Genomic DNA, 19,265 nt, shown 5'->3' on the forward strand with positions numbered 1-19,265 from the left:
GATAGTTTCTTTAAAGGTACACTGAGGAGAAATTGAAGTTGGCTTGTATCGACAGAATACCAGCTCCTGATTACAAAAACGCCACTCATACTGACAACAAAGCTCTTGTAACGTAGAAAAGAGCAAGAACCAAAATACAGGTATCGCCGCCACAGGCCAAACTCGCAAGCACAAGCGTGATGACGTCATAGGACAAAGCAGTGTTGCTAGAACCAATGGTTCTATCAACTCTAGGACCCGAGAAGCCACAAATTCCTGAGGCGCAGCTAATGCATGCGCAAATGTCCTTGACGTCGCCAGATGGCGCCACGTGCCCGGCAGCTACGCGCGCTCTTGAAGCATCGGGACCAATCAGCGCCTGTTTTCCGGCGGTAGGCGGGCTCCCGGTATTCCGCTAGCGGTAACAAGGTACACGGTATGCTAAAGGTGTCTATTTGCGAGCAGGGTTGCCAGGTTTGGCTACTTTGCGCCAAATTGGCTACTTTTGGGACCCCTTGGCGACAAAAATTTGAATTTGGCTACTTGGCTACTTTTTGGCTACATTTGAATTTGAAGTGAGGACTGAATAATAGAGCTATTTTTTCGCCAATGGTATCAGTGCATCTATGCTGGAGTGCGTTAGAATGCCACACGTTACTCTGTTATTCTACGGTGCCTGCCCTGTTGTTAACAATGTACCTGTAATCATCTCCTAGTACCTGTAATCATCTCCTAGGCATAAAATACTTCTCGCTCCTGTGTTCACTTAATGCTCGCCGGACTTGTTCTCCCAGCCGAGACTCCGAAACTCTGGCTCTGCTATGCAATGCGAATATGTAGCTTCCTTAGAACTAGCAATAAGAAATGTATCTCCAGTCACTGAATGCCCCTTAGGCAAACAGGGAAGTGTCTTGCTACTTATCTGATACACCTGTGTCCTCAGTTGACAACTCGTTGAAAGCAAGTTGATCAGCCGCACATGCCAGCCCGATAGCCACTTGTATGATGCTGAGAATTACAGTCCTGATTGAAATTTTTCAAGGCACATGGTTTTTTTTAGCCGATTAGTGGCGAGCGGGGAAGACCAAAAAGTTTTGAAACGTGATGACGAAGGATCTTCGTATCCCATAGCGATATAGAGCTGGGGAGCCATAAGTGGCTGAAAAGCAACCCATTTGACCTGAAAAACTTTGGCCAAGGCCGCGTGCTTTCTATGCCTTCAATATATATGAACTGCACGTGGCGCGTGGCGATCAGTCTGTTTTGCAATAGAAAGCTGAAAAAAAGATCGCAGGAGAAAAACCGAACAAGAAATAAGCGCACATGAAATCATGCCCTTGTTTACGGAACAGTGCAAAAATTTCATAAAAGAAAGCCATACATGCCATATTTATATGGGAATACAAATTGTTATGGAAGTGGCTTAGGCACCCAAATTATTTCTCCTTTGCAGAGAAGAAAAACTCTTCTGGTTACTTCCCACACTTTCACTCCCTTTAGAAATTCATCGCGCGTTTCCGTGGTCCTGTCCCATAATGTTCATGTATTTACTTTCATTTGATTTGATGCTTTTATACTTCAGTTATTCGCATCCAGTGTTAACCTGCATTCGGCAAGAATTACAAATTTGTTGCGTTGCTTTTCTGCCACTTTGGCGCTTTTTTGGCTACTTTTGACACTCCGGCGGCACGTTGGCTACTTTTTGGCTACTTTTGCGATTTTTGTGGCGCTTTTTTGAGTTTTGGACCTGGCAACCCTGTTTGCGAGAACTTCGTTGACGACTTCGAGAACGAGGTCCATCGTAACGCTGGCAAAACGCCAGTGCAAACGTAATCGAAGCGACTGTAGCGACGGCCGCAATAGCCGATAGATGCCTTCAACGTGCGGCCGGCGGTAGCTTTCTTTTCGACTACTGCTAGGCCGCACTGCTGGCCGCTAGAAATCACGGAGTCTGCGTAACGACATGCGCACGTCATGTTTCACGTCACTTAGTCCTGTGTCGTCATAGGAGAATCCCAAGTTTGAATCAGAGCGGCGGGAAAAACTTTTTCAACTTCGAATCCAAATTTCTTAGAAATAAATGCATCTTTCGCTGCCGGCCAAGTGACAACAAAGCCATGACATGCCGAACTATCGGATTTTACTATAAAAAAAATATTAATAGTGCTCTCCTCCCTTTAAACTATCACTCGGTTCGCGCATGCGCAGCTATGGCAAATTTTGGCTCCAACGGCTCATGCGAAACGCGGCTTTGGTGCGGCTGGTGAAGTTTTTCGCTTCAAAAAAATTAACTGCTGCTGAACCTGCTTAGAGAGCGAAAGCTGTCGTATATCACGAAACGCTGCATGGCGTAGGTAACGCTGAGTGTGTATACCAGTCGAGAGAGGTCGCTCCCGCTGTGAACGCTGCGGCCTATTGCTGCAGTGCCGCGTGTCGGACACAACGTTGTCAGCGCGAACGCATGCAGCGCAAATCTCTCACCCCACCGCCGCGCACCTCAAAGCGCTATTGTGTTGTGTTGTGTTGGGTTTATTGGCGCATAAGCAGCTAAGGCTATCATGCGCCAAGAACAAGGTATGGAAAAAAATATGCTTGAGCAGAGTGTGAAAACAAAGTTGATAAAAACGGTGGTGTAAAGGGCCTAAAAGTTATTTTTATTACCTGGCTGATTAAATACAAACTTTTTAGAAATGGCTGCTTGTAGAAGCTTTTAAAAGTTGGTTGACCTCCGTGGACATCCTTGGCTTGCCAAGGATCTCGAGGCCCCCAACTACTCAGATAAAAAACCTCAGCGTCCCTCTCAGGACTGAGAAAGTGGCTGAGGTGTATCGTTCTAAGTAGAGAAGCACAGGGTCAGAAAATTACAGGTTTTGAAGAAGACCGGCTTCCCTTAAAAAGCTAAAAACATCAAGTATACTAACGAGTGCATATTCAGCTAAAATCAACGCTGGATGAAATGGGATATGTTCTTTGTAAAATGTAGCAAAATATTTTTTTCTTAATGATTCAAGTTTTGTGCATGATAGTAGTATGTGGTTTACGGTAAGTTCATGTCCGCATTGCTCGCAAACAGGTTTGTCTTTCTTTGTTAGCAGGAAGTTGTGTGTGAGATGTGTGTGTCCTATACGGAGACGGCATAAAATAACTTCGATGAATCGTTTTTGGTGTGAGCATGATTTCCATTCGTCTAGAATGGGTTTTACTAAATGTAGCTTATTATTTCTTTCGGTATTCCATTGCGACTGCCATTTATTTCTTAATTTCCACTGTACCAACTTCATACCATCTTTGTAGGGAATGTACACTTTCTTTATTTCTTTGTTTCGAGCTTTTCCTGCACATTCATCTGCTTTCTCATTGCCAGCGATTCCAATGTGGCTGGGAACCCAGCAAAATTTTATGTCTTGTCCCTGTATTGTGGCGCTTGTTATGTTATGTATGATATCCCCGATTAGTGGTGTCACTGCATTGCTATGGTGAAGTGAGGTTAGTATGCTCAGAGAATCAGTGTAAATGATACTGTTATGAATGTTCTCATTTATTATTTTTTCTACAGCCACCAAGACTGCGTAACACTCGGCGGTGAAAATGGATGTACACTCAGGTAGCCGTACTATTTTTTCCCAATTATTCTGAACTACAGCACTTCCCACGTATTGCGCCGATTTTGATCCATCGGTATAAAATGCCTCGTATTCTCTGTATTTTTCGTTGAGTGCTAAATATTCTTGTAATATCTGTTCATGTGGAGTATGTTTTTTCTGAAATTGTGTTAATGTGAAGTCGCACACAGATGGTAGGCAGTACCAAGGCGGGAGTGGATCAGGTTTGCAGGCAATATTAGGTAATACGTTTATTATGTCTAGTTCTTGGCATTTCTCTTCAAAGCGGAGAAGAAGTGGTCTGATTGCTAGAGGTTTGTTGGTAAATAGTGTTCGGGATGGGCACTTTGTAACGAGTGGGTAACAGATGTGTTTAGGCTGGGAACGGATCTTTAAAATGTATGAGCATGTGAGCATTGTTCGTCTGTCTGCAAGTGGTGGTTCATTGGTTTCGACATACAGGCTATTTATGGGTGACGTCCTGTACGCACCAGTTGAAAGGCGCAATCCAAAATTGTGCACAGGATCCAGTCGCTTCAAGTACGATGGCCTTGCTGATCCATACACTATGCAACCATAATCTAAAACGGAACGTACTACAGAGCGATAAATGTGTAGAAGACATACCCGATCAGAACCCCAGCGTTTGCGTGATAGGACTTTCAATATGTTCAGTGCTCGCGACGCCTTCTTTTTCAGTGCATTTATGTGAGGCAGGAAAGTAAGTTTTTTATCGACGGTGATGCCTAGAAATTTGTGTTCGTTTTTGAAAGGCAGCTCGGTTTGGTTGAGGTGTAATGTTGGATTTGTGTGCAAGCCTCGTTTGAGTGAAAAAAGTAAGGCCACTGTTTTCTGTGTTGAGAACTGGAAACCATTCTTGTCTGCCCATGTTGCCATTTTGTTGATTGTAAGCTGTACTTGTCGTTCGCATGTGGATATATTGGAAGATGTACATGCTATCTGCAGATCATCAACATACATTGAATACATAATGGACCTTGGGATTATTTTTCTAATAGAATTCATTTTTACAACGAAGAGAGTTGTGCTTAAAATGCACCCTTGAGGAACTCCATTTTCCTGAATGAAGTCCCTCGAAAGGGTCGAGCCTAGGCGGACATTAAATGAGCGGTTAGACAAAAAGTCTTTAATGGAGTTGAGCATTCTGCCACGGATGCCGCGCTCAGCTAAGTCCTGGAGAATCCCGAACCTCCAGGTTGTATCATATGCTTTTTCTAAATCAAAAAAGACGCTAAGACAGTGTTGTTTGTGTATAAAAGTTTCTCTGACAGTATTTTCAAGGCGGACTAAGTGATCTGTAGTGGAGCATCCTTTTTTAAATCCACACTGATGGATATCAAGCAGTTCACAGGATTGAAGAACAAAGGTTAGTCTTATATTTAGGACACTTTCGAAGGATTTGGCGAGGCAACTGGTTAAGGCTATGGGTCTATAACTGCTAGGAGAGGTTGGGGGTTTACTAGGTTTAAGAAACGGTACAATAATAGCTTTCTTCCAGGCTACAGGTATTTTCCCTGACATCCAAACTGTGTTGAAGAATCTCAAAAGTGCTTCTATGGCAGGCTCAGAAAGATGTGCAAGCATTTCATAATGTATATGGTCGGGTCCTGGAGCAGTTTTTTTTCCGGCAGACAGTACTCTGTTGATTTCTTGGCGGGTAATTAGACTATTGTATTTTTCATTTGCACCTCCAGTTGTTGGCAGCCGCTGTTTTTCAGCTGTATTTTTGTATTTTAAAAAGGACTGTGTGTAGTGTGATGAACTTGAAACTGCAGTGAAATGTTCCCCCAATATGTCTGCCTGTTCCTCTATGCTTGTTTGTGTGCCAGGTGTTGTTAAAAGCGGAATTGTGAATGGTGAAAAGCTACCGTTTAGTTTTCGAACCTGCTCCCACATTTTTTTAGATGGGATCTGGCTGTTGATAGATGAAACATAATTCTGCCATGAAGCTTTCTCGGCACTGCGACGGACGTACCGAGCTTTAGCTTTTGCCTTTTTAAAAATTAAGAGATTAGCATGTGTCGGATACCTACGGAATTTACCCCAAGCCCTGTTTTGTTGTTTTTTAGCTTCTTTACATTCTTTTGTCCACCATACTTTATGGTTTTGTCGTGTCACTCCTGACGACTGAGGAATAGCTGTGAGTGCGGCAGTTATGATACAATTAGTAAACTTTTCGTTTATCTGGTCGATAGTAAGATTTTCTAAAACTATATTTTCTAAAGTTGCCTTTGCTCTAAAAAGTGACCAGTCGGCGAGGTGGAGCTTCCAGCGACGTGGCCTTGTGGGGATTATTTCCGGTGGGGATGTTAAAGTGATTAGTACAGGGAGGTGATCGCTGCCATATGGATTGTCAATGACGTCCCAGTTAAAATCATTAAAAACAGAAGGTGAGCTAAAAGACAAATCTAAAAAGGTCATTTTCCCCGAGGCAGGGGAGCAGTATGTGGCTTTTTCTGTATTTAAATGACATACATTATTTGTGAGGATAAAATCTTCAATTATTTGACCCCTAGAGTCACGGTGCTCGCTTCCCCAAAAAGGGGAGTGAGCGTTAAAGTCCCCAACTACTAGATACGGTTCTGGAAGTTCATTGACAAGTTCTTGTAAATCGTGGACTGTTAATGTAAAATGTGGAGGAATATATACAGAACAGATAGAAATTGTTTTATGGCTGACAACACTGACCGCAACAGCTTCAAGCTTTGTTTTGAGTGTGATTTCTCGAGCAGGGACGCCGCTTTGCACAACAATCGCGACGCCTCCAGAGAGTCTATTTGCCTGCTCACGATCGCGTCTAAAAGTTTTATAGTGTTTCAGGATATTTGCATGTTGTGGACCAAGATTGGTCTCCTGAAGACATAAAGCTACGGGCGAGATTGACCCTAGAATATCTTTTATGTCACTGTAGTTCCTCAACATTCCTCTACAGTTCCACTGAACCAGAAAAGCCATATTTATGTTTGGGATAGGAGTGATTGAGAGTTTACTTATTTTCTGGGGCCGTTATGACGGTCCTGTCTTTTTTCCGCTCAAGGGAGCTGTTCCGCCGCTGTAAAGCAGGCGGGCTGGGAGTTTGGTCCATTACCTCGCAAGAGGTGCTGGACGACCGCGGGGAAGCCGCGGGTGGGTGAGTGTCAGGCCTCCCCCGACGGGGGGAAGTCCTGCGGGATGTCGACCCATGGGCCGGCACTCCCTGGCTTGGAGTTGGCAGAGCAGCCTTCGCTGTCCCTGCCTGGGGCGTGGGTGGCCCTGCCACAGGCGCAGTAGAACTGGCCTCGGCAGGTGCCGGAGTGCTGTGTGGTGCTACGCCCCCGCGCACCACATCAGCGAAGTTAGGTTTCGCTGTGAAGGAGAATGTGTTGGTAAGCGCAAAACGCCTCCTCGCTTCTTTGAATGAAATGTTTTCTTTGGTCTTAATGGTGATGATTTCTTTTTCCTTTTTCCAGGACGGACACGCCCTGGAGTACGCAGCGTGGTCGCCTTCGCAGTTTGCGCAGCGTAGTGCTGCGTCGCATTCCTGAGACTGGTGGTCCTTCGATGCGCATTTCGCGCAGGTTTTGCGGCCACGGCAGCTCTGTGAGCCATGGCCAAACTTTTGGCAATTGAAACAGCGACGGGGATTGGGTATGTAATGCCTTACGGTGATTTTCAGGTATCCAACATCGATCGTTTCGGGCAAACTGCTGGTGTTGAACGTGAGGACCATGTGTTTGGTGTCTATTTCTTTGTTGTCTTTACGGATTTTGATTCTGTGCACTTCAATTACATTTTGATCGGAAAGTCCTTCAAGCATTTCGGTTTCTGTTAGATGGATGAAGTCAGCCTCTGAGATTACGCCTTTGACTGTGTTGAGGGATCGGTGGGGAGTTACGGAGACAGAGATGTCCCCTATGGAATCGATGTTTGAGAGTTTTGAGCATTGGATGCTCTCACGGAGTTCGAGGAGTAGGTCGCCACTGGACATTTTGGATACCTTGTAGCCAGGCCCTAAGGTATCTGTTAAACATTTGGTTACAAGGAATGGGGATATTATTCGAGCTTGCTTTTCGTCACTGTTGCTATGTATCACATGAAACTTTGTGAATGTAGGTTTCTTTTTCGAAAAAAAGTCTGCTGCCTCGTTCCGCACTCTTTTAAGAGAGCGATCAGGTTTTGAAAGGGGGGGAGCCATAAAAAATTGAGGTTTTTCGGTCATGGTGCCAGCCACCCACCATGGAGTCCAACAGGGGCACGCGACAGGAACTTGAAAGCAAGTCCTGCCCACGCCAGCTGTACACCTTAACTATAACCTAATATGACTCAACTCAGGGTAGTTGGTCACACACGGTTAACCCTCGCCGCCAGGAAAAAGAGGAAAAAACGAAGAAAAGAGGAGGATACAGGAGAGTTGTAAGAAAGGAGATAGTAAAGTGAAAGATAGAGGGGAGGATAGGAAAAGGCGACTGCCGATTTCCCCCGGTCGGGTCAGGCCGGAGGTGCCGTCTACAGGAAGCTGGGGCCAAAGTGGTGTGTTGCCTCCGCCGAGGGGCCTTAAGGGTCCAAACGCTCGGCATCGGCTCAACCACCAGGATTCCCTTTTCCCCGGACACGGCGATGCCACGCACGGCTAAGCGCGGATGCTCGGGTCCGTGGTGACGCATTGTTCACCATCATCCCCCTGAGGGGATGTCCCTGCGGATGCTCGGGTTAACCCCGTGGTGTCGCCACTCACCAACGTCTGCATGCTGCAGACGCCTCCCTGCGGGGACAAAGCGCTATTGAGGCGTCCCCTGACCCAGGGGGAGAGCTCCTTTCCTCAAAATCATCGGTGTCCACAATGTTGTCGACGACAACGCCAATCAACTCAATGAACGCCGTCGGTCTATAGCTTCAGTGCCGCGTTTCAGTCTCAAGATTGCCGATGCCAACGTATGCAGCGCGCATCTGTTTTCGAAACTCGCACACTTGGTGGACACCCGAACCGCGCCGCAAGGGCAGGGATAAAAGAGGCAGTGAAAGAAGAAAGAGAGAATAGAGGTGCTGTAGTGGAGGCCTCCGGAATAATTTCCACCACCTGCGTTATCTTTAACGTGCACTGGCACCGCACAGCGGAGGGTCGCCTTTTGCGTTTCGCCTCCATCGAAACGGGGCCGCCTAGGTCGGGTTAGAACCCGGGTACGCTGGCTCAGTAAACGAGCGGCTTAACCACTGAGCCGCCTCGGAGGGTTGTTGATCACTTTTTCTGACGGCGCAGAGTATACGTGTCCCCCTTGAGTCTCCTTTCCGTCTAGCCAATTTCTGTGCCGACGCGCGGAATCCTGTGCCTTCGTTCGCCCGCTTGCGCGATCCATGAGCATTTGTGTGCCCTCTGTTTCCCCAGATTAAAGGATTGGCGCAACGGGTCCTTGGGACCAGTGCCGCCACGGGCCTATCTTCGAGCGAGCGGCGAGAAACGAAAATATGACGCTCGAAGCGCAGCCAGGACGGCGCAGCTACACGTGTCCTCTTCAAGAAAGTGCTGGAAGCGCACCGGGTTTTGAATTGATTCTGCTCCAGCGATTTGTGTCATGGTCTTTGAGGAAGTGACTGTGTTCCGGGGAAAAAAAAAAGATGTTTCAGAACCGGATAAAATGACGGCGTGCGCACTGTAATAACTATAGGCGTCACATTGACGGTGAAATTAACAAATTGATTTTTGTCTGGGTCGGCTTCGACCCAAGGTTTGTCGGTCCTGCTTTTGTCAATTTTGACGGTGCCTCAGCGTCATTCGGAGAAGGCCGCCGCGGTGGCTCAGCGGTTATAGTGCTCGGCTGCTGACCCAAATGACGCGGGTTCGATCCCGACCGCGGCGGCTAGAATTTCTTTGGAGGAGAAATTCTAGAGGCCCGTGTACTGTGCGATGTCAGTGCACGTTAAAGAACCCCAGGTGGTCGAAATTTCCGGAGCCCTCCACTACGGCGTCTCTGATAGCCTTAGTCGCTTTGGGACGTTAAACCCCATAAACCAAACCAAACCATTCGGAGAAGACGCTGCCTTCGGCGTGAATCAGAGGGTGGGGGTAGAGTATCGAGAAGTGCAGTGCAAAAAAAATAAGCAAAATGCGCGGCCTTCTGATTGGCTGCCGTTTTCAAACGTGTACGACCGATGACCTATCATGAGGCCGTAGCGTTTGGCGCCGCGCGAACGTCGCATGCGAAGTGTTTTTTGGCCTCCTCGTGTGGTCTGTAGCGTGGTTGGTTTGTGCGGGTGCTGTTTTTTTAGTGTTCTCGCGCCATTTTTTAAAGGCGAAAGCCTTTTTATGGCTCCTAGTCGCGGTAAAGGTCACGTCCGGTGTAACGCTGTCTTCCACAGCGACTACTAAGGATAGGAGAAAACGAATCTGAATTTGCCGCGCTTGAGTTCATTTCCCGACAGAATAGAGAACGTGGTGCGAGGAAGCGGTGACGTCAAGCTGCGCATGCACAGCCCGTCGGCAGTTGTTGCTTGGCGGCGGATCACACTGCTTCGACATCATTTCGTCTGATATGACGTCATCAACCAGTTTACCTCGTTTTTGAGCAATTGTTGCCCAAATTATAGATGTTTCGGGGACCTTTAGTACTAATTACGCTTGATTACACATTTTTCAATCTAATTTGACACAAATCCGGCGTTTTTCCTCCCGTTCTGTGATAATTTTCACTATGCTGTGAACACTTCCGTTGGGTGTCACGTCACACCTTTCCCGTCGCTATATCGACGTCTGCGGTATACCGACCGATTTCATTGTCTTCTTTGTTTTTTCGCTATAATTGGGTTTAAATTGGTAACTATTCACTCTACAGTCATCAAACTTGGCGTCGGGGTTACATTTTGTCCCCTCTATCTGATGCTGCCATTCGTTTTCTTCTTTCAGCGGCGCTCGTCGATGAGTCGCCCCAGGCGCTGGATTTAACGCCGTACGGACAGAATGAGCCTTTAAAGCCGTTCGCTTCAATATAGAGTTGCTTTTGTCAGTGCCTTAGTCTGTGAATTTAGCTGTTAGCCAATGAAGCTGGAAAGCAGACACAACTAAAGCGTGCTATGGATTTCCTGGCCACTCAGAACTGCGGCGCCTGCTTTGTTCGCTTCACGCACACCCTATCTCTATCCACTGCGCGTAAGCATGGCTTACAAAGGTGTTGCCTCAATTCTCACCATGCCGCCCTCGGAGGACCCGGCCGTCCAGACCATCGCCACCGGCCGAGCTGCCAGTATTGTGGACCTCAAGAGCATAAACACTTGAGTGCTGTGCTGTGTTACGGGAACCCAGGGGTGTGCCCCGAATTCCTAGACATAAAGTTTATCTCTGTCTGTCTCCTCAATTCTCACGCGCGAGCCACACGCACACTGGTGGTAGCAGTTGCCCCGCGCTCGTAGCGTCCACCCTGTTGGAGAAACGGTTGGCTGGAGTACGCTTTTAGCTGAAAGCACTGTTAGCCTCCGAGCCCGCCAAAACCGACTATTTGCGTAAATCCTCCGAGAGTGTCACGAAAGGAAAGGCGAATAACCGGCTCCGTTGGTCAGTGGACACATCTGTCGCGCTTTGAGAGAGAGAAAAAACAACTATTATTTGAAAGGAATTCGGGGCACGTTCCGGGGTCCCCACACGACCGCACTGCACTCAAGTGTTTTTGTTCCTACGGTCTATAACACTGGCTGCCCGGCCTGTGGCAATGGTCTGCGGGAACTGGGTGCTGCGTGCGCTAAAGGGTCTCCCAGTCCTTCCAGGTCTTGAGGTTCTGTAGGCCCCGCGGGGAAGGGTGCGCCAGGCAGAGGGAAAGGATGTGGAGGGAAGAGGCGAAGGGTTCCGGGCATAAGGCAGGAGTGGGAGTTGAGTTTCCCCTTCACGTGGCGACGTGAGAAAACACTTGTTGATGATGAAATCGGGTTTCTTCATGGATTGATGGTTCGGACACGCAAACATTCACATTACTCGACGGCAGGAAAAGAAGGTTAACTGTTCACTTACACATAAGTAAACAAGAAGAAACGAGCAAGGAGAAAACTATTGACAGCTGTGGGCAATTCCTCTGCGCGGGGACGCACAGGCAGTCACTCGAGGCAGGTCTCTGTACAAAACGGTTTATTCTCACATCAGGGGGGCCGGTCGTCGTCGTGGCAGCTGGGTCAGGTGGTCCTTTGGGGCTGGTCCAAGAGCGAGAGACCGCGAGCCTGCCCGGTCGCGCCTTATAAAGGCTTTCTCCCAGCCTCGCTCCCCCCGCCCCCCCCACTCGGGAAGAAGGGGTCCGAGGCTACCCGCGGTGAGCGGCGCGAGATTTGACTTGCCCGCGAGCAGACCCTACACAGCATGACTGAACCATTGATTAGACGAAATCAGCCCCCTCTTAACCTAGAGCGCTTAGATTTAAGCCCTCTGTGTCCGCCCTTGGCGGGGACGGAAACCAACAATAAATCAGGCGACACTTCTCACCATTCGCTGGTTAGGGAAAAGAAAATATCCGTCAGCTAATCAAGACTGAGGAAAGGATATCGGCTAACCATATACTTGGGAAAGGAGGGGTTCTGATACAAATACCACTGAATTCTCTGCATTCCGAGCCCCTGCATTCCTCTACGTTTTCTTTTCCGCCCACGTGCATACGGGACACACGTATTTCCCGGAAACAATCGCTTAACTTTCTTCATAAAAAAAAAGAAATCTGTCGTTGAGGTGTCAAGCTCTCAGTGGCAACTCCAGCTTAACCAGGATCCTCTTCTGAGTACCCAAAGCTCAAACGACCCATTGGCGCCGCATCGCGTACCAATCGGCCACCGTACACATCCGTCCTCACAATAAGCTATGTATATGAGCAGAACCACGAAAGCACAAAAAGAAAAGTCCACTGGCCATAAAAATGACGACTGCAGGCGTTCAAACACTGAACACTTCACAAGGCTACGCACTGAAAACATATCTGTGGTAGGAATGCAAGACGGAGACCGAACGAGCGCTCTGGCGGCGGTGCCGCCGGCAACATTAGAGCAGCCACCGAGCCCCCGTCGTGCGTCCGTGGCTCCATGAATTAGGTAACCCTTCGACTGGGAACAGGTGCACATCTCAAAGTAGCTACCTCGCGCCGTACACTCTGTGCTGGAGACTGAATCGCGCATCAATAAGTTCAGCGAACTTCACACTTGGGAAAGAGGGTTGGTGGTGGGCTAGGGCAAATCTAGGGTGAGGGCAGAGTGTGTACCGTAGTCTGCGCCAGAGTTTTGTGTGCGTGTGTGTTGTCTAGAGAGGGATGGTGCGGGGGACATAGCTGGCGCGACGATAGGCCTGCGTGAGCTCGCTGAATGAGTGCATGCACTCCTTCGTGCATCCCCGATAATATGATGCATTGAACTACTTTTATTTCCGTGAGAAAATTCATTGCTCCCCGCCCCCGGCATGGAGGCCTGGCCAACAGGGAGTTGCGCCCCCTCCGTTAGAGGCTTGCTGGCACTCCTTGACTCGTAACGGCCTCTTCCGCCAGATGGATGCTGGTGCTGTGGAGCTCAGGGTCCGCGTTTCTTGGCAGGGTCTCCCAAACATCTCTGCTGTCAAAAATTTTGCCAGTTCCGGTAAAATTTGGGCACTTCAAATCATGTATGTGGTCGAGGGTCCCTCTTGCCACAAAGTGTGTACATATATCATGCGACCCCAACTCTGGCTACACGTGGTACGCCCATACTGGGTTCATGAAAGTAATTGTCTGTAGCCGGCACTGCGGCACAGCTTCTCTATTGTTCAATGGGTCTGCTAGCGTTACCAGCCTACGTCCCAGTTTGTAATGCTGAATAATTTCGCCGTAATTTTGGAGACGCTCCTTTTTCCCCCAGCGCTCTGGGGGCTCTACGGCTAGCCGGAAGTAAGGAACTTGGGCTAGCCTCGTACCGGGGACGGTGGCGAGTGCGGCTGTCCAAATTAACTGATTCTTCCTATGCAGCGTTTGTTGGCTAAGGATGTTTGGCGCTTCCGGAGAGATCCTGCCACTTCCGAAATTTCGAATGGCAGTCTTAATGTCGCATACTACGAATTTTGCTTTTGTTCCTACGCAGGCAAACCCTAGAGCAACTTCCTCTATAGTTTCTATGTTTCGCCTCCGGAGGGCCTCCTCGAAGACTGGCACACGTCGGCCGTTGACGACCCAAGCTACTGCCGCTCCCTCCTGCCACGTGCCGCTTCTCATGTACGCTACGTCCTCTCTATTCATATATTACCGAACCTCACCTCTAGAGCGTCGGCTCTCTTGGCCCTGCGTTTTGCATTGAACTCAGGGTGCATATTTTTGGGGGGTGGGGGCACCATAAAACCATTCCGGCGTTCCCTGTCGATTTGAACTTTTATTTTGATCCGTCTTTCGGCATTTATTACAACTTTTGCTAGGATTACCCTGCTTGTATCCATCGTGCTGAGCCTCTCAATTTGAGACGCCCGCACCGCCTCCACTATTTCTATCCACGTGTTATGTAGCTCTAACCCAAGCAGTCGCTCCGCTGATGTATCCATGGGTGACCCTATAGTGCCTTTTTAATACGTTTCCAAATGAGGGCATCTATTTTATCACTCTCCCGGCTTTTATATCCAAGTAGGGCTTCGCGAAACTAATTCTACTATTTACGTACGTCTGTGTTAGCCTCATCAAATTCCTCCTTTTCAATGCCCTACCTCTAACCGCAATTCGTCTTATGAGGCCTAGAGTTTGCATCGCATTGTGCTCCAACTTGATAAGGACTTCCCTGTTGTATCCGTGGGACTGGATGATTAGACTCAAGATCCTTATTTTATCCACCTTTGGCACGTGCATATCCACCACCTTAATTTTAATATCCTCGTCTTTTTTACGCCTCAGATGTTTCGGGTTATATGAAAAAAAGTTCTGACTTTTGCGCTCACCACGCCAGCCCCCTTTCGGCTGCGCACTCGACAATCATGTCGGCTGTGGCCTGTAAGCGCTCTTCCGTGCGTGCATCACTCACTCGGAAGACCCAGATATTGATATCGTCCGCGTACATGCAGAAATGTGTCCCCCCTAGCTCGTTTAACTTGTCTCGGAGGCCTCTCATTGCCACGTTGAAGAGATACGGCGACAAGACCGAGCTCTGCGGCGTGCACCATGCTTCCCATGCTCAATCGCGGATGATTCTAAGCTTTGGAATCGCATACAGGCTTTCCTTCCCGGTAGAAAGTCGTTGAAATATTCGCACGTTCTCTTTCTTACTCCGACCTTGCTCAGCCTGTCAAGGATCGCCTCATTTTTGACATGTGTCAAATGGTTTGGTGAAGTCTAGGCCCAAAATTACCTTCGAGACTTTGGAGCTCCAGTCTGAGCTGAGGTGTTTATGTCTGAGCATCACGTCCTGCGTGCACAAGTGTGGCTGGAAGCCGACAATCTCATGCGGTCACAGTTTTTTTTTTGCTCCATGAGGCTCGTCAGCCTTGTTTACACGACGCGCTCCATTAATTTCCCTACACATGACGTAAGGGAAACTGCCCTTAGTTTCGGTATGAGTATGATTCTGGCTGTCTTCCATTGCTCGGGTGTAGCTTCCCATTATTCCAGGCTTCTCCGATATATTGCGTTAAGAGTGTAAGGGATTCATCGTCTACATTACCTAGGATGTTATTCGTCACTCCGTCAGGGCCCTGAGCCGATGGGGACGTCCAGCGCCTGATTCGGCGCCCCACCAGCTGAGTGGCGGTAGTGACAGAGAGATGTATGCAGAAACACAACATTGGAGCTGTAGGCTTCAGCCGGCGTGCATTAGCGATGGCGTTGGCAACGTTGTAGACTCCGTTGATATTGCGGAAAGAAAAGGATCCCTGGGTCAGTGGTCGCCTCAATCGGGCTTTGAGGTACGCGGCTGTGATCTCCAACTGCAAAAAATCATGTTTTCGCCCAATACTCCGTGCTGAGCAATACTAAACCATCTGCCTGTTTTTTTGTTGCATGTTTATTTTCTTTTGATTTTGTCTGCCTGCTTTTTCATTTCTTGAAAGTGTGACACCTGCCACAGTGCTTAGCCGGAGAACACCCGCGTTCAGTCCCGGCCGCGGTGGCCGCGTTTTGTTGGAGGAACAGATCAGGCACCAAGGTGGTGGAATTATTCCGGAGACCTCCACTACGACACCTCTTCCTCCCTAACACTTCTTTCACAACCACCCACCTGCCTTCCCTCAATGCACGGTTAAGGTGTCCACGAAGAAGTGAAACGGTTATTGCGCGTTTCCTTTCCATAAAAACCGTTAATTCCGACGAGAGTGAGAGAGTTGCTGCACCCTTCCTTTTGACGCTATCAATTTTCATGGAGTTTAATCCGAGTGCAAGAAGCACTAATACAGGCGCTACAGACATCAATCCGTGAATAAGTATATTAAATGTTCAGCGTTTGCGTAGAGTCCACGTTTCGCAATTTCTTAATGTCCCATGTAGATTCGATAGCGAAGTCCATATCTGGCATGAGACGAGCCGCTGCGGTTGACGATATAAACTTTGCTGGCGAGGTAACGCAGCGGACGCAGGGGTGCTCACCTTAAGCCATTCGGGACACCTCAGATGCTTTGAGATAAAAAAAAAAAAAATCTCTGCATCTCCCGTAACCGAGAGTAGAGTAAACATGAAATGTTTACGGGCATAACACGTTGGTTGTAGATGGTACTAGTCAAAATCTTGAAATGGGTCTAGTGTTACACCACATTACACCACACCACACCACCCATACTGTGCACTGGTCCATGTGGACGCAATCGTTTCCTGTGAGTGTCTGGGGAATCTCTTCCGCCCTGCCCTCGTCAGCTGTATCCGGTTTCTGTTTGCCTTTCATCTTTGTAATCGTTGTTTTCATTCCTCGGTTATACGCGGAGACGACGAGCCGCAGGCCTGACAAGAATGTATATGCAGCGCGTTCGAAACTGTCTGAAATGCGTAGAGGTGAAAGCGTTTTCCCCACCACTTTGCCTATGTGACACTGGTGACGTCACCACTGGATTACGTCACACATAATTGATGACGAATTAATGACAAATTACTAATTACTGATTAATGACTAAATACTAATTAACTGCTAATTAATAACGCTGAACATTCGCCTTTAGGAGTGCAACGCGACGGCGTGTTGTAGCGCTGCCAGGAACGCCACCACCCGTTCGGCGCGATGCCTTTCCCTTTGAACGCGACGCTTTTTGAGGAAAGGAAATTACGCAGTAATTCTCTGTCATCTCGGTGGACGCCCCTACCGCACAGTACAGGAAGGGAGGAACGCCACCACCCGTTCGGCGCGATGCCTTTCCCTTTGAACGCACCGCTTTTTGAGGAAAGGAAATGGCTCAGTATGGATGGATGGAAAACTTTATTGAGCAAGTGAGTTTGGACCGTACAAGGTCTCAGGGCCACCGCACAGCCCTCACATTACGCGCATGTGTCCAGGCCACGTAGGGCCATGGCACTGGCACCCCGGTTCACACAGCGAAGTTGCGCGTCCGGGTCCTGCGACGCAAGGAGGGCCTCCCATTCCTCCCATGTACCGATGGCGGGCTGTCCCTGCGGGGGAGGATCGGCAGGGCAGCCGAAGAGGATGTGGTCTAGGGTGGCGTGCTGTTCTCCGCAGAGAGTGCACTCGGGGGAAACATGGCGGAAGTGGGATAGAAGCTGAGGGGTAGGAAGAGTTCGGGTCTGGAGTCGCCTCCAGAGGATTTGTTGGGAGTGGGATAGGCGGGGGTGGGGAGGGGGATAGAGTCGACGGGCAAGGCGTGCTTGTTGAGTTAGTTCTGAGAACGTGTGTGCCCGCTCCCTCGAGAAATCCCGGCTGGGGTCGCCATTTGCCCGGCAAATAAGTCCTCGGGCTATGTTATCGGCGGCCTCATTTCCGGGATTGCCAGAGTGAGCCGGCACCCACACGAGCTCAATACGCCTATCGGGATTTAGGGTGCACATTCTCAATATCTGCCACGCAGGGGGATGGACGCGTCCGCGGGCGAAGTTAAGAATGGCTGTTTTGGAATCGCTTAGTATATAAGCCGCATTGGTTTGGGCAATGGCTATTGCTATAGCTGCTTCCTCTGCTTCTTCCGGGGTACAAGGTGGGTCTATGAAATGGGTAAATGGGGGGGCTGCTGGATGATAAGCCACAGCTACTGAACGGTCTGTACCACACGCGGCGTCCACCCAGCGCACATCCTCTAAAGTGCCATATTCTTTATGGAGAGCTTTGGCTCGCGCGACTCGGCGGGATTGATGGTATTCAGGGTGGACATTCTTAGGAAGGGGTTTCAGGATAAGCGCGGAGTGTATGGCGCGAGGGAGAGAGATGAAGTCTGTCGTGTGTGCTGGTATGCGAATTCCCAGAGAATCCAGTATATATCGTCCAGTTTCCGTGCCAGCCAGACGAATTAGGAATGCACAACACTATACAAGAACTTATAGATGCACATCGCTACACATGGCGCAGTAATACTCTGTCATCTCGGTGGACACGCGAACCGCACCGTACAAGAAGGGAGGAACGCCACCACCCGTTCGGCGCGATGCCTTGCCCTTTGAACGCACCGCTTTTTGAGGAAAGGAAATGGCGCAGTAATACTCTGTCATCTCGGTGGACACGCGAACCGCACCGTACAAGAAGTGAGGAACGCCACCACCCGTTCGGCGCGAAGCTATCGGCGCTTGTATGCCGGTCCTGTAGGAGGGCTTAGAGAGTCTCGTTAAATCTCGTACGGTGCCCGAATCCTCTCGTTTCAGCTCCCGGATGTGTGGAATTCATTGCCCAGATGGGTGGAATTCAGTGCCCGGATGTTGGCTCTCGGTCTCGGCGTGACGTCAGCACACTGCGGACAACGCGAGCTAAAAGCATTTCATGCTTAAAAATTAGGTGCGGTTCAACTGCTGCTGAAACTGGTTAGAGAGCGAAAGCTGTGGTGTATCAGGAAACTAGACGCTGCATGGCGTACGTAACGTTGAGTGCGTATGTACCACTCGAGAGAGGTTGCTCACCCAGTGAACGCTGCGGCCTATTGCTGCAGTGCCTGCGTGTCGGCCACAGCGTTGTCAGCCCGAACGCATGCAGCCCACATCTCTCTCCCCACCGCCGCGCACGTCAAAGCGCTGTTGAGGCGTCCCCTGACCCAGGGGGAGAGCTATGCGCCCTTCCTTTCCTCAAAATAACCGGTGTCTACAACGCTGTCGACGACAACGCCAATTAACTCAATGAACGCCGTCGGTCTATAGCTTCAGTGCCGCGTTTCAGCCGCAACGCTGTCAATGCCAACGCATGCAGCGTACATCGGTTTTCAAAGCTCCCGCTCTTCGTCGGTTTCGGCGCAGCTCCTGAGCGGCTGAAGGTCACTGCACGTCAAAAGCAGACATTGCGCAGGTTCTATAGACCTGGGAGACGATGCTGCGCTCGGAGAAGCCGGTCGTGCTGACCATCGCCATCGGCCGGGCTGCCAGTGTTATAGACCTTAGGAACACTGAACACCTCTTTCATGCAATAAAGTTTCTCAATCTCTCTCTGTCTTCTAATTCACTTGTGCTCGAAACTTGTGACGCCGCTAACCAAAAGCCTCCCGACACAGCCATATAGAGGTTGAGCTCATAAGAGGCGTTCTTTTCTTTTCATTCATTATACACGACGACAACATGTATTCGGCGTTAATAGGTACAAAATGTGCGTCTTATAAGGTGC

This window comes from Amblyomma mixtum, chromosome 10 (assembly GCF_055824585.1).
Source record: "Amblyomma mixtum isolate Tamu chromosome 10, ASM5582458v1, whole genome shotgun sequence".
NCBI classification, from domain to species: domain Eukaryota; kingdom Metazoa; phylum Arthropoda; class Arachnida; order Ixodida; family Ixodidae; genus Amblyomma; species Amblyomma mixtum.